At 35.6% G+C, this 25,334-nt stretch overlaps 1 protein-coding gene across 5 annotated transcripts in view; it reads right to left on the bottom strand.

Moving 5' to 3' along the window:
• Positions 1-25,334, bottom strand: part of MGAT4C (MGAT4 family member C) — a 424,744-nt gene that overhangs the window by 164,607 nt on the left and 234,803 nt on the right. The window contains exons 4-6 of one of the 5 annotated variants that reach the window (XR_010069487.1): positions 5,966-6,063; positions 4,584-4,745; positions 3,515-3,715 (exon numbers count right to left, since the gene is read on the bottom strand). The exons of 3 other annotated variants lie outside the window; for them this stretch is intronic. The gene's annotated coding sequence lies outside the window, so the exon portion shown is untranslated. Of the gene's footprint in view, positions 1-3,514; positions 3,716-4,583; positions 4,746-5,965; positions 6,064-25,334 lie in introns of those variants that run through there. One more of the 5 variants, XM_063322834.1, reaches the window with a different exon arrangement.

Below are 25,334 nucleotides of genomic sequence, written 5' to 3'. Positions count from 1 at the left end.
AAGAACTTATTGGACCTCAGGGAAAAAATTTCTAAGACAAAAATGATAAGAACATAGTCACACAATGTTTCTGCATAAAATAGGGATCAAACAGAATCATAGAACCCCTTTAGCACATTAGCTTCCATAATTGCTTTGGAAATTCTTTATTTATTAGTCAAATGTGTTTTGACCTACAAATTACTTCATTATTGACTCCTATATAAGCATTTAAAGTTTAAAAGTTAAAATGCTATTCGGTAAGTACAAACATAAGAGATAATTCTCATAATCACTTCACACACAGGAGTCAGAACATATCCTAAATTAAAAAAAAAATATGAACTTCACAGCTTTTTTTCATAATTCCTATTTTGATAACACTATCTCTGTGTGTAAGCTTTAGCCCAAACAGAAAGATCAAAAGCACTGCTGGAAGCCATGACTGCTGTGTTATATACTTTACCCAAAGTAAGGATCACAGGGGTAAAAGAATGAGTAGGACTACCTGAAAATAGGCTTTTGAATATGAAATGTTCATTTCAACATCTTGACCTGTAAGACACTTGACCATCCTGGAGTAGCACTTTCAGACACTACTGCAGTGATAAGAGCTCCATTAACTTTTGAATCTGTAGGCAAAGAGCAATTTTTGCAGGTCCAAGTCTGAAATTTCGGTCTGAAATTTCGGGCCACTGTTAGTGGCCATACAGCTGTGCAACCCTTCCTCGTTCACACAGGGATTAAACTTGGTCCTGAATGTCATCCTAACAAGATTACTTTTTTAGCAGTTCAGTTGAAAGTTCATCAAAGAGGAAATTATTCAGAATAAATAAGTTGGTATTGGGTGTTTTATCAGGAGATTTTGAGCCGGTGTAAAATGAAGAGCTTGACAGTGTACAAAACCATGTCACACTAAAAAGGCAGAGGTGACTGATTGAGGTACAGCTCTGTGCTGACTGACCAAACAATCTTTCTGATGTGCTAAATATTAAGCTAAATTTGAATTGACAAATAGCTACATTTATGTTATTTATACACATCAGAAAACTTTATTGTTTTGCCAATTTACCCAAAAATGTTACTTCCAAAAACATGTAGAACACTACTTAATACAGCCATCGCACTATTAAAAAAGTACACATTGAAGCTATAGGAAAAAAAAAAAGATACTAGGCAAAGTAGTGATCTTCAGTGTTTATTGAATGCTCAGGGAGTAATAAAAACAAGACAAAGACCTTGAGAAGGATCAGCTATTAAGTGACTTTTAGTCTTCAAAACACTATCTTCATTCTGACATTGTGGAAAGGATTTCTGAGAAAAGTGGAAAGGACAGCTCACTGTCAGAGGTCTCTGCTAGTGGATGGCCAGATGGATTTAAAAATGACAATGAATTATTGTTACATTTATATTAATACACAAAGTTATATATGGAGTATGATACATATAGTATTTCATAAAATACAGATGGGCATATTCAAAAGTGCACTTTCCAAAGGTAATAAAGAAAATAACAAAAAATATTATTAATATAAGTATTTAATGCTGTTAAATAACATTAATTCCAGAGGACATTAATAGTGATAGGACAGGGAGTAATAATTTTAAACTCAGAGACAGTAGATATAGATTGAATACAAGGAAGAAATTCTTTACTATGAGGGTGGTGAGACACTGGAACAGGTTGCTTAGGGAGGTGGTAGAAGCCCCATCCCTGGGGGATCATGTTCAAGGACATGTTGGATGGGGCTTTGATTAACGTGATCTATTGAAAGATGTCCATGCCCACAGCAGGGGGGCTGACTAGATGATCTTTGAACCATTCCGTGTTTCTATGACTCTATGAAAAAATGCCATCACAGATAACATTACGAATAACAGTGAGATGCAATTTTTTTTGAGTCTTAAAGCATTAACTTCTTTAGAATTAATATTCAGTAAAGCACATATACAGTTTCACATAGATTGAAAACTATATACAAGATACAACACTAACCATTAGTATATTAAGCACAGTCTATTAAAATGATAACATCTTAGGTTTTAGAATGGTTGCAGTAATTAAAGCTGGCCAAACCATTCTGCACAAGATAAAGAGCTGAATTTTGGGGAGAATTTTCAATTAGGTTATTAGATTAAATCTGTCTTGGTTTAAATCTGTCTAGATGATTTAAAATGGTAATGCTTTGCTGTATATGGGATTCAGTTTTAGATTAACACTCAAGAATTCAAGTGGCTATGTGTGAGGTAGGTATCTTATCTCACTTTATAACCAAGGCAGAGCTAATCAATGCAATCACTAGAGCCTAGAAATAAGTTCAGCTCCCTTTAAACTAGGTATCTATGGAAAGATACAGTTGTCTAAGTACAGGAGTTGTTTAATGTTATTTGAGACAGCCAAGGGTACCTGAAACATAACCGTGTCTATGTAGCTGAAGTCTCCTTTCTGAGAAGAGACATGTGGACGCAGGAGTTACAGAAGACCTGCACCCTCCTTGTCCAAGGTCTGCGGGCCAGGCAGGTTACCCAAAGCACCACATATAGCAGAACGCTTCTATGTTCAAACAATTGAATAGTTCCTTTAGTGATTCTTCAGACCAGTGGGAAAACATCAGCTGATTGAATATAGGTGCCTATATTTGATGCTTCCTATTTGAGATCCATCTGACCCAGGCCCAGAGGGCAGAGCTCTCCATTGATCTTACAACTTACCTACCATCCCTGTGCAGATATCTGTGATATCTGCGGCCATCATCTCAAGTGCCACTGGATGTTTTGGCAACTGTTTGGAATCCTGTTTACTGAGGTGAAATAACACCTTTTCAGTGTTACCCAGGATTGCTTGTTTCTTAGACATTACTTGCTAAAATAAGCACTTACCTTCTTTAGCCTACCCTTACACTGTGAGCAGAAATCTTGTTCCCTCCACAATATATACACCTCAATACATATTTTGCCCTCATAATCCATTCCAAACACAGAATGTAGTTATGTGATGAACCTCAACCAAGTAAGTGAGCCTTAACGTTATTTCTAGGGCCACAAGATTTTGTCTGATGTTCTAAAAATAAGGAACTTCAACGTGGTCTGTTCTTCAACAATATCTATATTACACTGCTGGAAAAATAGTCCAAGTAAACCAGCTTTTAACAAACAATGGGACTGTGAAATATAGTTCCTATAAGGACTTGTGTTGGGAAAGTACAGCTTCATTATTGTTTTTTAAATTTATTGAAACCGTGATATTATTAGTCATCTCAATAGAAGGAGTTATTTCATTTGGCAGACCGGTAGAGGGAATGAAGGAGGTGAACATCAGCACATCTTTTTATATTGTCTGGATCTATTACTTTATGTGTTATTATCCTATATGCCACTGTCCTGGTTCCGGTGGGGATAGGGTTAATTTTTCCTGGTATTCCATGCCATGTGAGCCACGCCCACCCTGAGCTGCCGGGGGAGGGGGCAGGAAGTTGCTGCTTAAAAGCGGGCTGGGGCATCCCGGGTCCGGCCGGCCGGTGAGCGGTGAGGGAGCGGCGGTTCCGTAATCGCGTTTGTATATTCCCCTACCCGTGTTGTTGTTGTTGTTTGCCTGTTCCCTTTGCTGTTCTGTTAAACTGCCTTTGTCTCAACCCAAGAGTCTTGCCTTTTCTTACGATTCTTCCTGTGTTAGGAAGGCGCGAGCGAGCGGCACGTGGTTCTTTGTTGCCGTCTGAGGCTAAACCACGACAGCCACCTAATAAAAAAGCAATATTAAAAAAAATAATCCTTTGTAAAGAATGTACATTTTACTTCCTTTTACTTTTGACACATACTGAAAAACTAAACCGTGAACTAAAATAATCTAGTCATTGTAATTCTAGAGAGTGTGAACATAAATTGTGTATAGATCTTGAGCTTGTACATGAAGCACAGGAAGACCAGTAATCAATAAAAAGTTTTATTGTCTCAATATTACCTAAGATACACCAAGGGGGGTGGGGGTGGGGGGAAGTATACAGCTGTTTTAATTAGCAAGATTGTGAGAGTATGTGTGCTTTCTGAGGTGGGACTTCTCCATAATGTTTACTTCTCAACTGCGAGTGTTTGAGGCTGAGGTTGTGATTCATCTTCGTGAAAAAAATGTTAAAATATATTTTTATTTGCTGAAGCAGACATTGGGACATCTACAGCAGAGTGTTTGTCGATTCATTCTGCATAAATCTGAAGTTCAACCTCCTCAGAAAAAAAATCAGTGACAAATACCAAAAAGACAACATACGATTTGCATCCTATGGTAGACCTTTGCCATAGGTTTTTCATTCACATTTCTTATTTCTGAAAACCAGGAGGTTTTTTTGTATATTAGCACCTATTAGCATAATATCTCACTGCAGTTGTAAATTCGTAAAAATTTCTTTAGTTCTATGAAATTATATAATCCACTATTTTAATATTATTTGTACTGTGTTCCTCTTGCTTGTAATTAGTTGTATGAAATAGCTTTTTTGTTTCTTTGTTTAAAGCATATCTTTCTTAGAAACAAAATTTTATGTAGCCCTTTGTAGTGAATTTTCAGTGACTTCTCAGTGACTTTTCTGTTCTTCAGGCAAATTGTATCTTACCTTTGTTAGTTGTGACACACACTTTGTTCCTATTTAAGCAACACAGTTGAGGAGATGCTTGAAATAATCTGGACGCAGAGCACTGTGTTGTCATTGACTGTGCTGACTTCACATGTAGACGTCCTGCTGCTCCATACTTACTAGGCTTTTTCCCCTGCCCTGCTAAAATAAAATATAGACTCACATTTTCCTCCTTACCTTGCTTGAATCTACATAAATTCCCAGATGGATTCTAAAGTCTACCTGATGATATAACCTCACCTTGGCTTCAGTTAATAATTAGCCACTTTTTTTATTATTATTTTCTGCCTCACTTTAAGTTACAAAATTAAATAAATAATATCTATTCTGAGTTTCCTTATTGAAATTAATGAACCATATATTCCATTTCATCTGCTTTGGATGAAATTAATAAAGTCTGAATCCTATTTTATCTTTTCTTTTCTGAAATTAATAACCTGTACGACCTTTGTTATCTTTCTTTACTTAAAAAAGTAATCTTCATGTCTATTTTTGCTTTCTGTGTCCTGATTTGCTGAACCCAGCTTTGTCTCCTTCAATAAAACTAACTGTTTCCTTAAATCAGTTTATCTTCAATTTTATTCAAATGAGAGAATTCTTTATTGCAATTTTCTTGTCATCATTCCTTAGTTTCAGTGAAGGTCTAAAACAGTAACCTGCTAAGAAACATCTTACTTCAAACAAATAATTTTATGTCTAATGCATTAGTAAGTAGTTTCTTCCACCTCAGTATCCCTTTCCCATCCTGTATGTTTTTGCAATTTTTAATCGTCTTCTATTTTCTTTGTATTTTTGTCATTTTTTTTCTATTTTTTCTCCGTAAGGTGAACCCTGAGTCTTTAGCTACACAGCTTTCCTACCACATGCTCTCCATGCACAATCAAATTTACAGTGTTTCTGTAATTCACCCCTGTGGCAAAAAGTAAGAACAAAGTCTATGAATCACCTAAATCCAAGTAAAGCCTTTAAATAGACTTTATATTATCACTGTGCATACAAACGAGTTTTGTCATTATAGAGTTTCCTTGGTTTATTTGTATGCAACAGTTATATATGTACAGTCCAACACAAGCCTCCTGGGGAAAAAATCAAAATCATAAAGCTACCAAAAACATATGACTTTTATGAACTTCCAAAGTTGATATAAATAATTTGTCTTAAAAAATAAATCATCACAATACTTGGCAGTAGCCTTATTTACAAGACTAATTTTCTTTTTCTTTTTGTGTATTCATTTGGCATAGAGTTATTAACACAAACTAAATTTAACACTTGAAATAAAATGTCTTTTGTGGGTACACTGAAAACTGCAGGTAAATTCTAAGTCTCTATTCTGTGAGCTGGTGGAAATGTTTACTTACTTCATATTTCAGACCTCTGAAATGCCATTTGGGATCTTTGGTCTGTTTGCCAATGATTTTGTCAGTTGCCACGTGATCCCTGTTTGTAAGATATCCTCCTGAAATTGGTAGAAAATGTCATTGTTGGCATGACAGAAATCTAAACTGTGAATAAGATTTGCATTTTTGAAATCACATTTGTTCATAAAGTCAGTTTTAGGCTACATAACCTAGATAGCTCCGGACTAGAAAAGAGTAGAAAATTCTACATGATAAATGGGTATTGTGACAAAGAAGTTAGAAAGAAGCTCTACCGAATGAAGGCCTGGTCCTAAATCTATTGAACCAGTGGAAAAATTCCCAATGACTTTATTGAGCTTTGCCTCAAGGTGATAAGGAACACATAATCAATAACAAACTGTCAGTTATTACCTTCAAGTTCTTTGAGGCTGGATCTCCAGCAGATTTAAGCTGGTGCAGCTCTATTTATTTACATTCAGTTGTGTCTTTGCAGATTAAATGAGACGGGTGTCGAATTTTAGTTTAAAGCTTTCACTGCTTACCAAAACATCTCTTATGAGTGAAATGTCCCTGTAGGTTAATTTCAGGTCACTTAGAAGAAATGTGAAAGATGGATAAAACATTTCTAAATTTTTGATCATTAAAAAATATTTTAATGAAATTATCCTCTTAATTAAGAAAAGTTCTTTAGAAAGTAATCAGGGAGGAATAATAACTACTTTTAATTACAACACCTATCTAGTCTGAATAATTTAACTACAAAGCATTTTGCCAGCAATGTCTTACAATGGGTCATTGATGCTGCCTATGATCCCTTATTCACTCAAGCAGTTCTTTGAAATCCGTCACCCTCATTCACTTTCTGTATGTATTATTCAAAACCTTGAAGCACTAGTTAGAGGCACTCATAATATGGCAATGATTATGCTTCAGATGTTTAAAGAGAAAGAATTCCCATGTGGTATTTTCTTCCTTTCTGTTGTGAAACACTGTTTTGGACTTGGAACTGACCATGGGTCATTTTCAAAGAAATGTTCATCAAGATTATACACATTCAAGGATGACATTCTCTGGGCACACTGACTCTCCATGATGAAAATTTTTTTCAGCTACCTTCAAGAACCCCACTCTTAGACACCCAGGAAAACAGCAATACACTGTGATGGTCAGGACTGAACAGGGCTGATACTGACACAGGAAACATGTTCCAGTTCTGAGTATCCTTTAAAATGAAAAATATCTTCCTTTCAATTCCCTACTGGTTAAGCTGAATGACTGCTTATTCAGAGGTGAGTGCACATGAGGAGAGATGTTATTGCTTAGAAAGGGTCTCTGAGTAAAGAGATGAAAATGCCACCATTTTTTGAATAAATAATTTGAAACATTTAAGGGTGGGTTGTTTGCTGTTTGGGGTTTTTTTGTTTGTTTGTTTGTTTTTTTAATTCCTTGAGCCAAATTTCAGCTTCTTTCTCACGCAGTTTGAAAACAATTTGCATGATTGAAAACAGAAATCAGAACATTCATTTCCTTCAAAAATTCTCACAGCATATACATATGCTATTTTCCCAAAAATGTAATTTCATACAGTGTGTCTTTCAGATAGACAGCACAGAGGGAGAGCTGAGAGGAAACATATTCATTTTCCATTGTAAAACTTGATTTTAGATCTAGCTAGAGCACGTTTCTCTTAGTTATGCCAAGTCCTACTCAACTTGTTAGCCTCTGTGTAGCTGCAGGGAAGGCCAATGTTGAAAATTCATAGTGAACTTTATTTAAGCACAAGCAAAATCTGAGAAAATAAGTTTTCTAATAAAAAGAGGTCTTTTCTACCTACCAGGTTAAAAAGAAAAAAAAGGAAAAAAAGAGAAAAAAAAATCTCCATCAGTGTATTTTGCTCTCAGACGAAAAAGAGCAAAAAAAGTCTTAGAGATGTCATTATAAGAGACTACCTAGAAATTATTAATAATAAGGTCTGTAGAAACTGTCATATGTATATATGATGCCCTTAAATTAATAGAGGTTTACATTGCCTACATTGTTTTCCACAAAGAGTGCTGTTTCATTCTATTTGACCTTAATTAGTATAATTGATAGTAGTTTTAGAGCTGCACACCATTTTAATCATGTAGTTACAGCTTTCATGACAGAAGAAAAATGAAATAGCAGCTGGGAGTTATCTATTAATAGTGAGGGAACAGAAAGGTAAAAGGAAAGACTCTTCTCTTCTAGGACTTCAGGGCTTTTATGGCGTTAGTAATGAATGACTAATGCATTCTAAGAGGAGCACACTGATCTCCAAGGATGTAATGAAGGGCAGCAGGAGGCAGGATCAATGTGAGTTAGAAATTTGATATCATTAGGAAATCATATGGCTACAAGAGTATATGGATAGGCCAGAAAAAATGTCAAAGCTTGAGAATAGAAACCGTGCATATGCATGCATGTATGAATGGGATTACCTGGGCGTGTATGTTAGGGGTTCAGACTCAAACACACAGAGTACAAAGTTTCAAACGTACAAAGTTTCCTGGAAAAGCATGCAGTGCTACTGCAGGTCACGAGGTTAGAGTGGGAATGGCAGAACAATCAAAATTTATTTGGAGATATGATTATTCAGAATGGATTTGAAACAAGCCAAGGTACAATGGCAAAACAGAATAATCAAGAGGGTTTCTAAGCTGTCAGCAAAATATCCTAAACGAGTAAATTTCTTCATTAGCTCTAGTTGGTAATTCTTTTCTTGAAGGTTTCTCCTATCATCGTTAATGACATTCAGTTTCTGAGGTTGGAAGGTTTTACAAGAAAAGAACGCTTGTTCTACTGTCTCTTTCTCACCAGATCTAGTTTAAAAAAACCCAGCAAAACAAAACAAAGCAAAACAAAACAAAGCAAAACAAACAAATCCCTGTATGGGTGGCACTTACAACACATCATACTGTGAGAAAGAAGCATGTCAAGCTAACTGCCAATTACGTTTAAACTGTATTTCACTAAGTTCCTCTGCAGCATTACAGTTTAGCACATTACTTTTGTAAAAATTACAGTGTAAGATGAATTAATTGATAAATACTGACTATATTTTCTATCTAAGAATTCTTTTTTCTTCTTTAAAATAAAAAAAAGAAAAAATGATCACAGAGTTCAATTAACAATATGTCAGAGAACAACATAATTGAAAGTGAAAGAATCTGGGGATATAGATTAGTTTTTAACTGTGCATGTACCCAGAGAATGTGTTTACTTAAGGAAGACTGTCTTGGTCAAGAAAATAAATAACATAACATAGCTGAAGTAACTTGTTCACAATCATACCTATTTTGAAGATCATGTCAAAAAAGCTTAGTTGAGGTACTGACTGTGTGTTATTCATAATGCTAAAGCATTTTTGCAGTTCCAGACTTTATGGATTTTACATATAAACACTGGTAGGAATATTCAACTGTCATTACATATGTGGGAACAGTCAGATGTTAAAAGAGAAAAATATTTCTAAAGACTTGTAAAACAAACTCTCATCCAGCTTTTTTTTCTAGCTTTGCAGAATCATTGTGGGCCTTTTTCATTATTTTCTTTTTTACTTGTGTTTCTCCTCTTCTGTATTCTTGCACAAAGAAATGAACTTTGACAATGGGTTCTAAGACTTTTGCTGGCTAGGCAAAGTCAAAAATGTTCAGTTCAGCCTGCAATTATTTATACAATGAATAGTCACTAAATCTGTTGCTGTTCCAGTTAACAGTATATTGTGGCTACATGATAGAGCCAGTTATATTTTTTAGATCAATCAAAGCAGAAAGGACAAACAATTTTTTTCCCCATCTTTTGTTATATTGTATTTTAATTTGCTCTCTATAAAAAATGTTAACCTTATATTGGGGTTAATACAGTTTCCAAAAGTCATCTGCCTAGAAGATGTCATGAAAGTTTGAAATCCTGATGCCTGCAGTCCTTTTTACCTGCCAGCTATGTTGGCCAGAAGCTAATCAGTGCTCCCTGACTGTGGCACAGCAATTGTGTTTCACTGTAAGCTTGTATGGGTGGTAAAAGGGAATTTTGATCCCTTGATCAGAGAAAAGCATCGTGCTTCATGGCTCTGTGTCATTAGGCACTAAGTGTGAACTACAGGCTATAGAACAAGAGGTAGTAATGTAGCACAATTTTTTCCTATCACTTATTCTGTGTACTCTCAGATACTTTATCCTACCATCACAAAAAAATGTTTTGACTGAGCTCATCCGAGCATCAGAGCATTTTTATAAACAGTAAGCAAAAGTATGACTCATTTCTGTATGACTAACATTTTTGTCAAGGCCATCTAATCTTTTCACCTGACAGTGGATATAGATGTTGAAAAGGAGGAGGAATTCATCCATGTGGATTTTCACTGGAAAGCAGATCAAAGTAAAAGTGTAATTTCAGTTTCAATGTCAGTTGAATTTCATCAAACTTTAGACACGTATATAGATACTCTGTTGCACTGCAATGTTGTGAACCAGGAGAAATACTCCAGAGGAATCACAGAACCACCAAATCATAGAATCATAGAACAGTTTGGGTTGTAAGGGACTTTTAAAGATCATCTAGTCCAGTCCCACTGCCATGGGTAAGGAAATCTTGCATTAGATCAAGTTGATCAAAGACCCATCCAACCTGACTTTGAACCCTTCTGCTCTCATCATAATAAAATTCTTCCTTATATCCAATCTAAATCTACTGTCTTTCATTTTAAAACTGTTGCCCCTTGTCTTGTCACTGCAGATTCTGGTATAAAGTGTCTCTCTGTCTTTCTTATAAGCCATCTTTGTATACTGAAAGGCCACAATAAAGTCTCACTGAAGCCTTTTCTTCTCCAGGCTAAACAACTCCAACTCTCTCAGTCTTGCTACATAGGAGAGGTATTCCAGCTCTGATCATTATTGTGGCCCTCCTCTGGGCCTGCTCTAATAGGCCCATCTCTTTCTTGTGTTGGGGACCCCAGAGATGGATGCAGTACTCTAGGTGGAATTTCATGAGAGTGGAGAATCACTTCCTTCAACCTGCTGGCCATGCTTTTTATGCAGCCCAGGATACAATTGTCTTATTGGGCTGCAATCACACTGCCAGCTCATATCCAATTTTTCATCCACCAGTATCTCCAAGACCTTCTCAGCAGGGCTGCTCTCAAACAATTAGTCCTCCAGTTTGTATTGAAATTGGAGATTGCCTGTACCCAAGTCCAGGACCTTGCATTTGGCCTCGTTGAACTTCATGAAGTTCATACAGGTCCACTGCTGAAGCTTGTCAAGGTCCCTCTGGATATCATCCATATCAACTACATCACTGAGCTTGATTTCATCTGCAAACTTGCTGAGCATGCACTGAATCCCATTATCTACAACATTAATGAAGATATTAAATAGTACTAGTCGCAGTACAGACCTTTGAGGGACACCACTCATTACTGATTTCCACTTGGACATTGAGTCATTGAATGTAACTCTTTGGACATGGCCATCCAGCCATTTCCTTGTCCATCTAACAGTTCATCCATGAAGCCAGTGTCTCTCCAATTTAGAGGCGAGAATGTTGGGCACGGGGATTCAAAGGCCTTACAGAAATCCAGGTAAGTGACAGGTAGGAAGTAGTGAATCTGTTTGAGACATGTGCATTAGGATCAGATAAACTTTGCTATGTAAGTACTTGCTTCTCCTGATTTTAAGTCAGTCTACACAGCTACATCAGATGCAGACATCCACAGTAATGTGAGCTGAATCTCACCAGGGATATATTTCCACAAGGAGGATTCAGAACATGTTATAGTTACTGCTGTTTCTAACATATTTTGCATCAGCTGTTCATTATGAAGAACGTTAGAAGCTAGTGAGACTGATTCATTATTTATTCTTACACTATCCATAAGCAGAGGCCAGCAGTCATATGTCTATAGTACAAAAACTCCTTACAATTGCTCCTTACTACTTGTTTGAACTTAAATGTAACAGATGGCAAAAGTTAACTTCGATTAGATTAACTTTTTGTTGGGCTTTGATTAACTTCTGCCAAGGTTGTTCAGTTATATGAAATTTGTATCTATGTAGGATTTGGTCAGACTTGAAATATTGCATGATTTTCTCATGGATAGTTATGCTGTTATATTCTTGACTACTTCGGGTACTGAATTGTGAATTGAACAGTGCAAAAAAATCTGCTTAGTGTGCATAGGTTTGTAAAGTCATCTACAACCCCCCCAAAAGACTCCACTTCCACCTTTTGGTCAAAGATGGTACTACCTTACAGGGACTTGCAAAAATGATGGTGATGGGGTATTTGATATTCTACCCTGGAATATTGATGAACGAGTTTAGATATGCAAATCTTGGAGTTAGGCTTGGACTTTGGGGTTTCCAGAACATCCTGATAATTGAATGCACTGAAGCTAAGGAATGCGGGTTGATTTTTGGCTTGTGAGTATAAAATGGGATGATTCATACTTCAGGCTTCATATATGACATCTGTTATTATAACAGCAGTATTGTTTTTACAGCACCTCACGCTCCATTCAGTTGCAAGCTGTAGATATCTGGGACTGACTTACCACCTAAAATAGCAACAAGAAGAGGATTTTAAACTGTCATTGAGAAATGTTAAGAAATATATTTGAGGAATAGATACGATTTTTTTCCCCTTTGGATGATTATAGCAATCACAAAGGATATTTTCTCTGAAAGGTCACATGAAGTAGGTGTTTGCACAGTATCTTAAGTTGCTGTTGCTGAAAATACATTTCAACCTTTCCTGACTGCAATATATTAGGATAAAGCCTCTCAAATATGTAATACCGCATTTTCAACCCAGCCTTCTTAAGCATTAATTACACGAGAAGATTAAGGGGAACAAGAAACAGAGTATGCAAATAATCGGTTTCTAAGATAAACATTTAATAAAACTTGTCTTTTATTAAAAAAAAAAAAATCTAAAATGTGCCCTTTGAGATAGATCAAAATCAAACCTTTCAATTTTCAAGCTTGAATTTCAATTTGCTGAATAAACTTCCAATGTTTGGACATCTTATTTTTTCTTCTGGCCTCACTCCATCTCCAGCAATTGTTCAATGATTTGTAAGAGCTTGTCATATTTACACAGCACCCAATACAGAGATAGCATTTTTTCCATCCTGTGTGTAAAATATTACTAACTTTACCTTATACCACAACCTTCACTTTATTATTGATGAAGAGGAATTGACATCTGCTTCACACTAAGAAACTAAAAACAAAGATCATATTTTTCCAAAGGAGAATCCAATTTCTTGTATTAAAAGAATGGGGGAACCAATATTTTCTGACTCTGTAAGCGACATTTTATGATATAAGTTATGCCACCTGTTAACCAGAAATTAAGAATTTATGGTGCTTGGTCAAATCAGAAAGTATTGCCTTCAAACAATAACAACCAATAACAAAATAATTATTTTATTTGGTAAACAGATTAGCCTTATGACGAACACATTTTCTCAGAACTGGAGATTTGTGTCCACTCAATGATTCAACACTTTTAAAAGTCTTCTCATTGCTGCTACATATCCTTTTTTAACTGAACAATCCACAGGAGGAGTTACAGAGAATCACTTTTGTTTGAAAACCTCTTCATCTTGTTTGTTTTGGAAAGATTCCGCATTTAGAATTGGACATGTTAAGAGACAGAGGTATAAACATATACCAAAACATGAATTTTTGAATACTTTTATATGTACTTTCTCTCTACATTTGTATCTATAGCTTTATTTCCTTTTCCATAAGTACTTAGCTTTTGTAATAGGCTCTTCTATATTATACCACATGAACAAACTTTTGTAAGTCTAAATATAGTGTGTTTCGAAATTTCTTTTATTCATTACACTATTGACGTCTACAGTTCATCTCAAGAACTGAGTGAAAGACGCTTTTCTTGGATAAGTTCCATTATTTCATGGTACTACATGTCTTTTACTACTCTATTTCTACTTATTTCCCGACAGAGAGTTGTCACGTACAGATGTCAAGAATTGACTGGCTAAAAATTTCCCAGGTAACTTTTATAGCATTTATAGCTAAAATACATAGTCAAACTCATCATTAGAGGAGTTTTAGAGGCAATGGGCACAAACTGAAACACAGGAGATTCTATCTGATGGAAAAACGAAACACTTTTTTACTGTGAAGGTGACTGAGCACTAGTACAGGATGCCCAGAGCGATTGTGGAGTTTCCCCCCTTGGAGATATTCAAAAGCTGGTCCCGGGCAAGTGCCTTTATGTGGCCCTACTTGAACATTGGCTTTGGACCAGATGACCTCCAGAGGTCCCTTCCAACTTCAACCATTCTGTGTGATTCTGTGAAAACAATGTATAGTTAAGATTTCTGCTTTCCAAACGTCTGAGACATTGAGCTGCTTAGAGTAAGAGACTGGATCTTTCTGTTGTCAGCTCAGCCACTTCATAGTTAAGCTTTTTTAGACTCTTGGGTATATACCATCTGGAGTGGTGACTCTCTGCTTTTGAAGTCGTTGGTTCACTCCAAAAATGTTGTTTCTTACAAGTCAGTCTCTGAGGATTTCTCATGTTAATTATTAAACAAGCCAGGCCCAAACTGCCGCATTTTTATTGATGGTGATAAGAAATGATCCACTTCTCAGTGTTGTCTGCATCTTGTTTAGCTGTTTCTTTCAACCCTTTGGGATACCAGATCAGTCTTCCACTTCATCAATGGGTTTTTTACAAACAATTTATACGATTTTGGCATTTCTGATTTCCTCTGATTTTAATCAGTAATCACAAAACATTCCTCTTTTTCTCTATTCTGCAGTAAGCATATTTCTGAAGGAAATGTGACAGGGCAAGGCAAAAGAACCAGGGAGTCCATCTCATGAAAACAACATGGTATATGCACATACATTAGTAACAGCATTTTTCCTCTTGACCAGAGAGGATGATGACTTGCCATGGATTTCCTTAATTTATGATTATCTTTGTAATTAGCTTGGCAGTGACTTTCCCTTATGGGATAGGAATAATTCAACGTATTAAGCAATTTCTCAAATATCTTCATACGTATTGAATCTAATATCAAACCTAGCTCCTCATGGTGAAAAATGTAAATCCTTAGGGTTTCTGTATTTTGTGTTTGTGCAAAGAGTAGTTTACATTTTAATGGGATATTAGGTTTGGTGTTCTTTGAAACACCTTTAGTTTGAAGTGTTTCATAGGCAAGAGCATCAGACAAGGTATTTCCTTGATTCCAGAGAGTTTCCATAACTAGTGTTAAAAGCTATTCTGGGTAGCAGTACCTCATCTAGTAAGTATCAAAATCAGAGCTCTCTGAAAGATGAAAAGTGTCTTTGTCTTCCTTTCTATGAGCTTAGTCCAGCTGGGTATTTTACAAGATTGGTGTGTTTGGGTTTTTTTTTGTTTTTTTCCCCTTCTTTTATTTCCTTTTTGGCTTTCTCTCTTTCTTCTATCCACTTTTAGCTTCTCTCAGGAAATGGAGTGTGTTCAATCCAGATTATCAGAGCTTGAACTAAATTGCCACATAAATCTTCTAAAGCACTCTTTTGCTTCTTTTTACATCACTATTATGACAGCTAGTCATCACTCTAAGGAACCTACATATTCTTCATGCTCTAGATCTCCCTGTCTAAATATGTTAGGGATAGATGGATGCTTTTCCCTAACTTCACTTCAGTTTGAACCCACTTGGTCCTCCCTCGTGGAATTGAAAAGGTAGCATCATTTGTCAGATCCTCCATGCTTTGTTTCGACCAGATGTTAGTAGAAAGCAAATTAAGTCAGAATGGACTATGGAATTCATGGAACAGATTTCACTTTTGGGACCAAGTAGGCACAAAGGCATCACAAAACAATTGCAAGTCCTAATAAATGGAAGAAAATAGACACACAGTATTTTCTGAGTAAAAGAATTTGGAAAAGATAAAATTCTAGAATTTACCAAAAAGAGCCCAAAACCTTATAAACAAATTTGAGTTTACTTCTAGTAAGTATGGTGATTACTAACTAAAGAAATAAACCATAAAAGAAACACACATTTCACTTGTTGTAAGTTCAAACAAGTCAAAGACGCTGGTACAGCCTTATTTCAGTAGTCTTTTATACATGTGTTGTAATATGACTCTTGACTGCATGATTACGTACTACTTTTCTGTGAATGTTTGTTTCCTGTTTTATTAGTACATCTTTGGCATCTTCAGACTCAATGTCTTAGTTCTAGCCTTCTCAGTTGAAATTTTTGATTCAGTTTAACTCCTGGACCTGCCTCTGTCTTACCTACTGTTGCATACTTGCCCATATCCCAACATCTGTATGTTCAACCCCATTCTCCCTGTTGCTCCTGAAATTCACTTTCTAAATACAAATTTCTCCCCTTAATTTAGAGACACAGCAAAAGTGGTCCCATCAAAAAACCATGCAAAAATAGGGCAAATATTCCCATACCCATAGCTAAAGGAAGAAGAGACCACACAACTAATCATGGAATCATAGAATCAGAGAATGGTTTGGGTGGAAGGGGCCTTAAAGATCACCCAGTTCCAACCCCCCTGCCATGGGCAGGGACACCTCCCACTAGACCAAGTTGCTCAGAGCCCCATCCAACCTGGCCTTGAACACTTCCAGGGATGGGGCATCCACAACTTCCCTGGGCAACCAGTTCCAGTGTCTTACCACCCTCACAGTAAAGAATTTCTCCCTAATATCCAATCTAAATCCACCCTGTTTCAGTTTAAAACTGTTACCTGTCATCCTATCACTACACTCCCTGATAGAGTCCCTCCCCATCTTTCCTGTAGGCTGCCTCTAAGTACAGAAAAGCTGATATAAGGTCAAACCTTCTCTTCACAGTGTGGGAAGTTTGTTAAAATGTTGTCAATGATAGGAAGAAAAACAATAATTAAGAGGGATAAAGGGGAGAGAGAAAAAAAGACAGAACCACTTACAGTGGGACAAAATAGATTTCATTTCTCAGCCTTTTCTTTCCATGGCCAAAAGTTCTTTTACATTGCTCATAAACTTGACCATCTGTGGGACAACAATGTTATTTCTTTTGCATAAGAAAAGTTGTCTGCTGCCGCCCAGCCTGTTCACTCATCCCAGTTTCATGCAGCAGAAGCAGCTTTCTCTTTTCTATGCTATGAAGCATCCAAAGCTAGTTGAGATTGCTGGAAACTTGGGAGAGTTTCACGTGATCAACTAAATCTCTACAGAATATGAAATTTTTCAGCAGATCAGAGTGTGAGAACCGATGGATTAATGTCTATAAATATTATATTAAATGCAAAAAGCTATGATAATTTTACATTAAATATGCACAGTTAAAATCTCAGTCAGCCAAATTCAAAGGTTAAGAGTTTTATACTTCAACAGCAACTCCTGAAAAGAGTATGGAATATACATGTAATAGAAAATGGAATCAAAAATTAAACATGCAGAACAGAATTTCTAAGAGACAATATATAGAACACGTAGGACAATAAACAAAAGAAATAAAAATGTAATTATATGACAAAACATTCCTTTATAGAAACAGTAAAATAAAATTTAAAAAATGGACTAAACAGCTGAAATTATGAAAAAATTAAAACAAGCATTACTAAATAATCATGTTAGTAATTTCCTCTTATTCATTCTTTAGCAACATGAACATGTGACCACATATACATCATTCTTATGAAGTCTTCAGAAACATTTCACTTAAAAGAATGTCTTCAGGATATAAAGATAATTATCCTAACAGCTGAAATCTTTAGTTTTCAGTGTTTATTGTCAACTTAAAAAAAGGCAGCAATCTCAAACCTTAAACATTCTTCTTTGTATTTTCCCCTTTATGACAAAATTAATACAATTTAAATGCACTCCTAGTTTATATATAATTATGCTTATGTATCAGTTTTTAGTATTGTGGCACTGTGACTTAAAAGCTTTTATAATAGAGAACAAATGTCTGATTTTTCTCTGGTAGGCAGTAGAATTGCAATAAACTCTGTGATGCTCCAATTTGTTTACATTTTGAAGTATGTTTAGATTAAGTAATTAATTCTAACACTTGGCCACTGATAAGTTTTTTTATGAAGTCAGGCCATTTTGGCAGTAAATATTTGACATATACTGTATATTAAAGTAGCAACATTTAATGGGACTGTAATGCAAACACAAATTAAGCGGTACTGAATGAGTACAATAAAGAATTGTGACCCCCACACTTGTTTGTAGTAGCTTAGATACCATAAACAGTCTTATTCTACATGTAAATTAGATTATTTCATATTATGAAACAACATTAAACAACTGTTGGAGTGGTTTCTTTAAAACACCATTTAGGTGCCTGTAAAAAAAATGGGGTTTGTGTATGATCTGTGAACCCCAACACAAAAATTTCTTGTTCTGCTTAGTGTACTTAAAATTTCTCATAGAATTCGTATTGGGGGATAGCGATACATCTGGTGCCCTCTGAAACTTCCTAATGAACCCATGCTTGCCTTTCTATTTCAACACTCACAGATCTGAAATTTCTGCTGTCATGCCTAAACATGACCTTTAGAAACCCTTAGAAAACTAAACTTTTAGAAACTCATGAGCTGTTTTGCAACATCAATGTCAGCACTACTGTATTTCATTGATATTTCAGAAACTGTTTTCATGGTGAGGAACGGACTTCTACACTTGTAGAAGCACATTATAAGGAATAAATTATAATCAGTCCTTCTTACTGTGAAGATAACTGTCCCTCGCTACTGCATGCATTTCCTCCAGCCTGCTTGTCAAGCCAGTGGCATCAGCTTTGGTAAGCCACTGTAGTGACTAGGCCAATCTCTTTGACTTTCCCCACATATAAAGTCACGTAGCATTTGTTTTCTGAGAGACAATCACCTTCTAGCCTCCTGTCCCAAACTTGCTAAAAGGAAGTAAAGTCATTAACCGTTCATCAGTCCCCCTGTGTTTTTCCAGTGCATATTGGAACCATCTCATCACTTAGAGTTGCTGAAAAATAATACATTGGGTGCATTACAAAGTTCACCTCTTGGTTCTTTGTTTTTCAGCACATAAAATAGGATAAATTTAGTCAGTTACCAGGCAGATATAATCTAATCCTCTCCCATCTGAGTGGTGATTTCAGGTAGACTTCACCCCCTGACAGACATTTCTGTCACTTACAGACAAATGTGATGTACTGAGCAGCAGTTTCTGAAAACTGGTTATTTTCCTTCCCACTATGGGAACTTCTGTGGGCACACAGAAACTCTAGGGGTCACATCCAAGTAAATGCTGTGTTTGCTCATCAAGAATTTGGACAAGACCCCCTCACTGGCCATCCTGTCAGTTTTAGGCTGGAAGTTCAGGGTAATATTTTGAGAGAATAAAATTATTATATATTAGTGGCATTCAGTTATTCGCAATTAAATGTTAATCGTAATGAATTATGTTTGTTAGAATGATAAACCAAATTTTATAGATAAGAGAGAGCTAGAGGAAGATTACAACAAAAAAGTGACAGTAGTATTTTTTTGCAAATTTCCAAAGGTAAGCAATGATGGATTTTTAAGCACAGTTGTTTAAACATATCCATGGACAGACAATCTACTTACATTCCAGAGAGTATTTAATATCGATTACTGGAAAAAACAATAAAGAAACAAAAAAAACCAGAACCAAATAAACACCCCCAAAACAACTAAAGACGTTTTTAGCTGTAGGACTGTGAGCTTTAAGAATTTATAATGTCCCAAATTCTCCTATATCTGAAAGAGGATGTTAAAAAAATAACTTAAAAAAAACCCAATCCCTATTACCTGGAACAACTGCAATATAAATCTCAATTTGAAATGTGTTTTTCTGTTTGTATGTATATATTTATGGGAATGCATCTGAGGTAACAGCCATAACTGTATGAGATACAATTAATCTGCTATCTATTTCTATTTGTATCTTTCTTGGTAGGTTAAAAATTGTCAGTGAGAACCTGCATGTGTACCACTAACTGATTTTTCGTAGGCGCTTACAGTGTGGCTGCACAAAGGCAGATGACCTGTATTACTTTTGCAATACCATCAGCAAGCCACACTTCCATAAATTATTCTATTTTAGACAGTAATATTTCAGAAGACAGGACCACAGACAGAAACTACAAAGATTAAAATTAGAACTGCTTACTTAACTTCACATGTAAATATTTTAATAACATTTTGATTTAAACACTGAAGTATTCCATATGTAGATTAAGGCTTCAGCATTTTATTTTAACTTCTGACAGAGAAGGTGATTAAGACATCATCATGCATCTCTATGGGACACCAGTACTCTTGGATGACACCTATGGCCAAGCAAAGAAATAAAACTGATAGATGAGTCTGCCAACACTAGCCTAGCTTACTAAAAAAACCAACCATCTGAACACACATATAACACAGAAATAGAGTGATGGTGAAAAATAAGAAACTTTAGCAATAAATATTTTCAGTAAATGGTGCATTTTTGAAGCCATATATTTCCATTCCACAGTTCATTAGAAGGTTTTTTCTCCAATCCATCTTCAGGTTGCCTTACTTAGTAGTATATTTTATGTTACTCTTTCTTCCTCCAAACACAAAGCTGTGCAGAATATAAAATACATATAATATTAAGAATATAAAGCTTTCAAGCTTTCAGCTTCCTTTATGAATGACAAAGGTGAAAAAACATAGAAGTTTGATTTCTATAGAGTGGGGGAAATATTTTCTCTTTTGAATAACCACTGTCCTCTTTTGGAGACAGATATTATTTTAGTCATCTGTTATAGGTTAAGGAAATAATTCTGTTTGGAGACAGATATTATTTTAGTTATTTGTTATAGGTTAAAGAAATAAACAAGCAAACATTCTGGTATCTATGTTCAATTACTAATGACATGATCTCGTTTATAATATGACATGCAATGATTTAAAATGGCCTTTAGTTTAAATGGAAATCAACTTACATGTCTTGAAAGTACCTTTTACACACAGATAATGGTATACCAGCAGAAGAGCAGGGCAGCACCAAAGATGCAAAATGCTGCTATCTTCACACCAACAGTACATGTACCAAAGCCCAGCTGAACCCCTCTGTTTTACTATCACATCTCAGTGTAAAAATAATGCTAGCCTATACCGCTACATTGATGACTGTTCTCCATTGCTACAAAGCCTAATTACCCATACAGCCTGTGAACATAGTCCATATTAGGGAACCAGGAAAGTAAGTGACGTGTATTCACTTTAACTTTTAAATGTCTAAGGTCTTTTCACTGCGGTGCCTCTTCTCTTCAGAATGTTTTATTTAGCTAGTTAATATAAAATGTCATAATTGACTGCTATTAAAGTTTTACGCTAAACCACACTTTTGCTATAAAGTATATGAGACAAAACAGTAACTGAATCTTACACCTGAATGACATTTTCAATTACTGTTAAAATTTTGATTAAAAAATAGTGGTAGAGATTGTAGACACATTCCAAGTGAAATTTGCTTTCATTATGTGCAAATAGTGGTACAAAAAAGAAATGGTCAAACAGCATAAAAAGGCAAGCTTTCAATTGCTTTTCAAGGCAATCAATGCCAATGTAATATCAGTATCTGCCTTCCATTGCACAATTATGTCTTTAAAAATTGCTAGGGCAAAAAAATAAAATCAAAACAGATGAGAGAAGCTCAGCACACTAGCAACTACCTCAAGGGAACAGATATTAAACACCCTGAGTCATATTATTAATTACTTCGTAATTTCAGTAGGTGATTCATAGTATGATTTGATCTTGATAAATTCCTTGGAGAAAAAATTATGGCTTTGTTCAGTTTCGGGAAGTGAATGATTTTGCTAAAGGTGCTATTGAAAAGGTGCACTTCCAATTTTTGAATAATTTCCAAGGCTGAGTTCCTCAGCACAGAGTTTTAATTGTATTTATTTAGTTCCTTTTTCTTTTATACTTAATATATTGACCTAAAGATGCAGATTTATTCCTTCATTTGAAAGGAATTCCTTCTACCTTTTATAATAAGAGAAGACCATTGGCTCCTACTCTTTACAATAACTTGAACTGTATCTTTGTCATCCTGAGGTCTGTGGCAAATGCACCTGGCCTGATAAAGACCTAACAAATACCCGACAAAAGCCTGCAAAAACTTCCAGCCACAGCTCTTGTCACATGCACATTGTGGTGGTCAGCATGTAAGCATTTCAGTCAAAAGGTGAGGAAGTTGGGGTCCTCAGCCAATGGCGGGGGGGCTACATGACCATATTTGACCACATATCAGATTCAACCAGGGTATAACCAGACCTCTGGTGGAGAGCCATTTTGAGTTGGTCCTCCTTGGAGCAGCAGGTCTGCAGTTGGGGACTTTCCGCTTGGGTCGTGATGCCACCCAAGGAAACTCTTCAAGGCCTAGAGCCCTCCTTTATTAGGTGAATGATTCTGCATTTTGAGTCATCAGCCATAAACCTTAAGAATTCTCAAGTTAGTTTAGTATTAATTCTCGAACTATATTCTGAACCTGTGGATTGTTAATGTTTGTTGGAGTCTCAAAGCAGTTTTGGTTAGAGTAAAACTTAGTTTGAATTATTTACCATCTTGTAAAAATAAATCTTGTTTCTGGTTTGTGAGTCGGTCCAGCTTGGTTTTGTGAGATTCCGTGGCAAGGTCTATCACAGCAGAATTCCTTGAGTTATTCCTATGTAGTTACGTAGCTTAGTAAAACAGGAGACAATTATTGAGAAGGAATAGCAGTAGCAGGCTGGACTACGGCTGAAGTTATACTAGACTAGTCAAGAAGACAACCCAGAAGTGAATCATGTATGAGAACAGAAAAGAAAAGCTAGTGAGACCAAGATGATATGAAAGAAAAACCAAAAGTGATAGCACAGGATGACAAAGATGGATTGTGGGCTACATACACGGAATAAACAGTGAAATGTGTCAAAACTTGAGACAAATTTCAAAATTTTAATTTGACGATCCTCTCCACCCCACTGCACTCAGACTTTCATTGTTGCAAAATAAATATTTTCCAGTTTTGTGAAGAAAAAAAAAAAACAAAACCAAAGAAAAAAATCACCCAAAACAAAAAACAAACCAAACCCCAAGAAAGTATCAGCTGTCTTAATTTCCCAGTTTTCAAATTCTGAGTAAAACTAAATTTTATATTCATCAACTGATGTCATCCTTATTAAGTCACATTGAAGGACTCCAGAGGAAAAAAAAGAGCTAACCTGTAAATGAGATAGAGGAAATGTTGGCTGCAAGTGAATATATCTAGCGTGACTTTTTCAGTTACTATGAAATATTTTAAGAACGGAAAAAAAAATAATCTCTCCAGTGAGGGAAACTTTTTTTTTTGCTCTGACCCAGTACAGGGAATTCTTTATAAGATATTGAAATTAAAAATTTAGGATTTTGTATTTAAAGGACAACAATGGTTTCAAAATACTGAATATTAAACTTTGAAGTGATTTCTAGGTACAAAACAAGCAAGGATGAAAAAAATTCCTAAAAGAAAAAAAAAATTACAAACAATTTATTTTTAAATACAAAAACTCAGTATGCAATCCCGTAGTATTCTGTCAAAAATTTTACATAAAACCAACCATGTCTTTCTATAACAACTTCTAAATTCAATGGCTCCATGAAAATAACCTACATTCAATCACATAATTTTTTGTTTAAGCCAACTTTGACATGGACTTCTCAAAGTTAGTGATGTGAATACAAAAAAGAAAAGAAAAAAGAAATGGAATGGAAATATCTCTGAGATTAAATCTAATTCAATAACCACAGTGATAGTAAACATTAACTCACTATTTACAGAATATGTGCCACTCTTTAATGTTTTGATTTTGTGAAGAGTAGAGTTCCTTCATTTTAACATCCAAACACCTTGAGATTTTAAATTGAATATTAGATCAAGCAACTGTTAAGAGAAATATATAAATGCAGCACTGGACAGAGGTTCCCATTATCAGTGCGTAATGTGGCATGTGTAAATTCCTTTTGTACTTACAATGCTGTTGGAGCTGTCTGTGGATATCTTGTCTTTAGGGAAAATGCATGTTACTTTATAATATGGTTATTGCTATATGCAGAAATTACTTAGAGATTTTTTTATCATGGGTTAAATGAGAAATGTCTCATAAAAATGGGAATACTTATAGATATTTACCTAGTTTTCCATTTGAAAAGGATTTCATATAGTGACGTTCCATTGGAATTTTCTGCTCTGTGCAACTATTTGTGGAATTAGTAAGCAAAACCAAAGATTTGTATGTCATACAATGTAGAGACATTATCATATTCACAAATGAATTTCCATCTTTCCTATATATTTTTTACAAAGAGCTGATTTCCATTGTTGGCTGCTGCTGTTCCTAGCAGGAAAAATCAAAACATTGTGTACTTATACTAACGCCCATTATTCACACTTTGTATGCAATCAAATAATTAGCTGCAAATTGAGCAATTTACATAAACTACAGCACCAGCTCAACAAAAGATGTCATGTGTAGAAGAGAACAGCTTTAGTATATGTGACTCAGAAATGTATCACTGAATCCTTGTTTCTGCGTCTTTTCAGCTGTTTTTTTTTCTTTACTGGCTCACTTAACGATGCTGAAGGTGTTTGAAAAATACTTTTGTATGAGGCGAGTTTTTCTTTTAGTTTCATCAACTAAAAATTAAAAAGAAAAAAAAGCCTCTTCATGTTTTCCTCACTAGTATCCTTGAACAAATAAATGTGATTTTTTAGGGCAAAAAACCTGGGAGCTTTACTGTCAAGAGATCATTTCATGATATGAAGAGTTTGGTGGCAATACCAGTTTAAAATATTCCATCTCCTTCTTGCAATGGTGACAGGAGGTGGAATTATTCATTTTAAAAACTGAATCTGTTTGTTTGCTGCTCCCACTCATCAAGTGACTCCACCAGTATCTGTTGCCAACAAAATGTGGAAGGTTAGACAGGCAGGAATGACAAACGGTAGTGGCAAGGAACGGAAAGGTGGGAATATCTAAAATCAGGACTACTGGACGTTTTGTATCAAGCAAGTACAAGCAATTACAATAATGTTTTGTATCAAGCACACATTTGATAAAGTAATGAGCAGTACAACAAATACTTGGAGGGCAAGATGGGGAAAAAAACACCAAGGATTTCCATGATTACTTTGACATAAAAATGGAGAATCTGGAAATGCTTGACTTACCCCTCTTTTCTAAACTGTACAGTGATGAAGATAGATAAATAACTGCACTTTTCCAGTGTAGTTCACGGTTTGTAAAGCTGTCACTGCTAACACTTGGTTGATAGCACTGGGGAAATGACCGCTCGCAGCACAACAAGAATGC

The sequence above is a fragment of the Chroicocephalus ridibundus genome, chromosome 1 (genome assembly GCF_963924245.1).
Source record: "Chroicocephalus ridibundus chromosome 1, bChrRid1.1, whole genome shotgun sequence".
Taxonomy (NCBI): Eukaryota; Metazoa; Chordata; class Aves; order Charadriiformes; family Laridae; genus Chroicocephalus; species Chroicocephalus ridibundus.
Note: the sequence above shows the minus strand (reverse complement) of the source record. Positions and strands in the feature narration are given on the sequence as shown.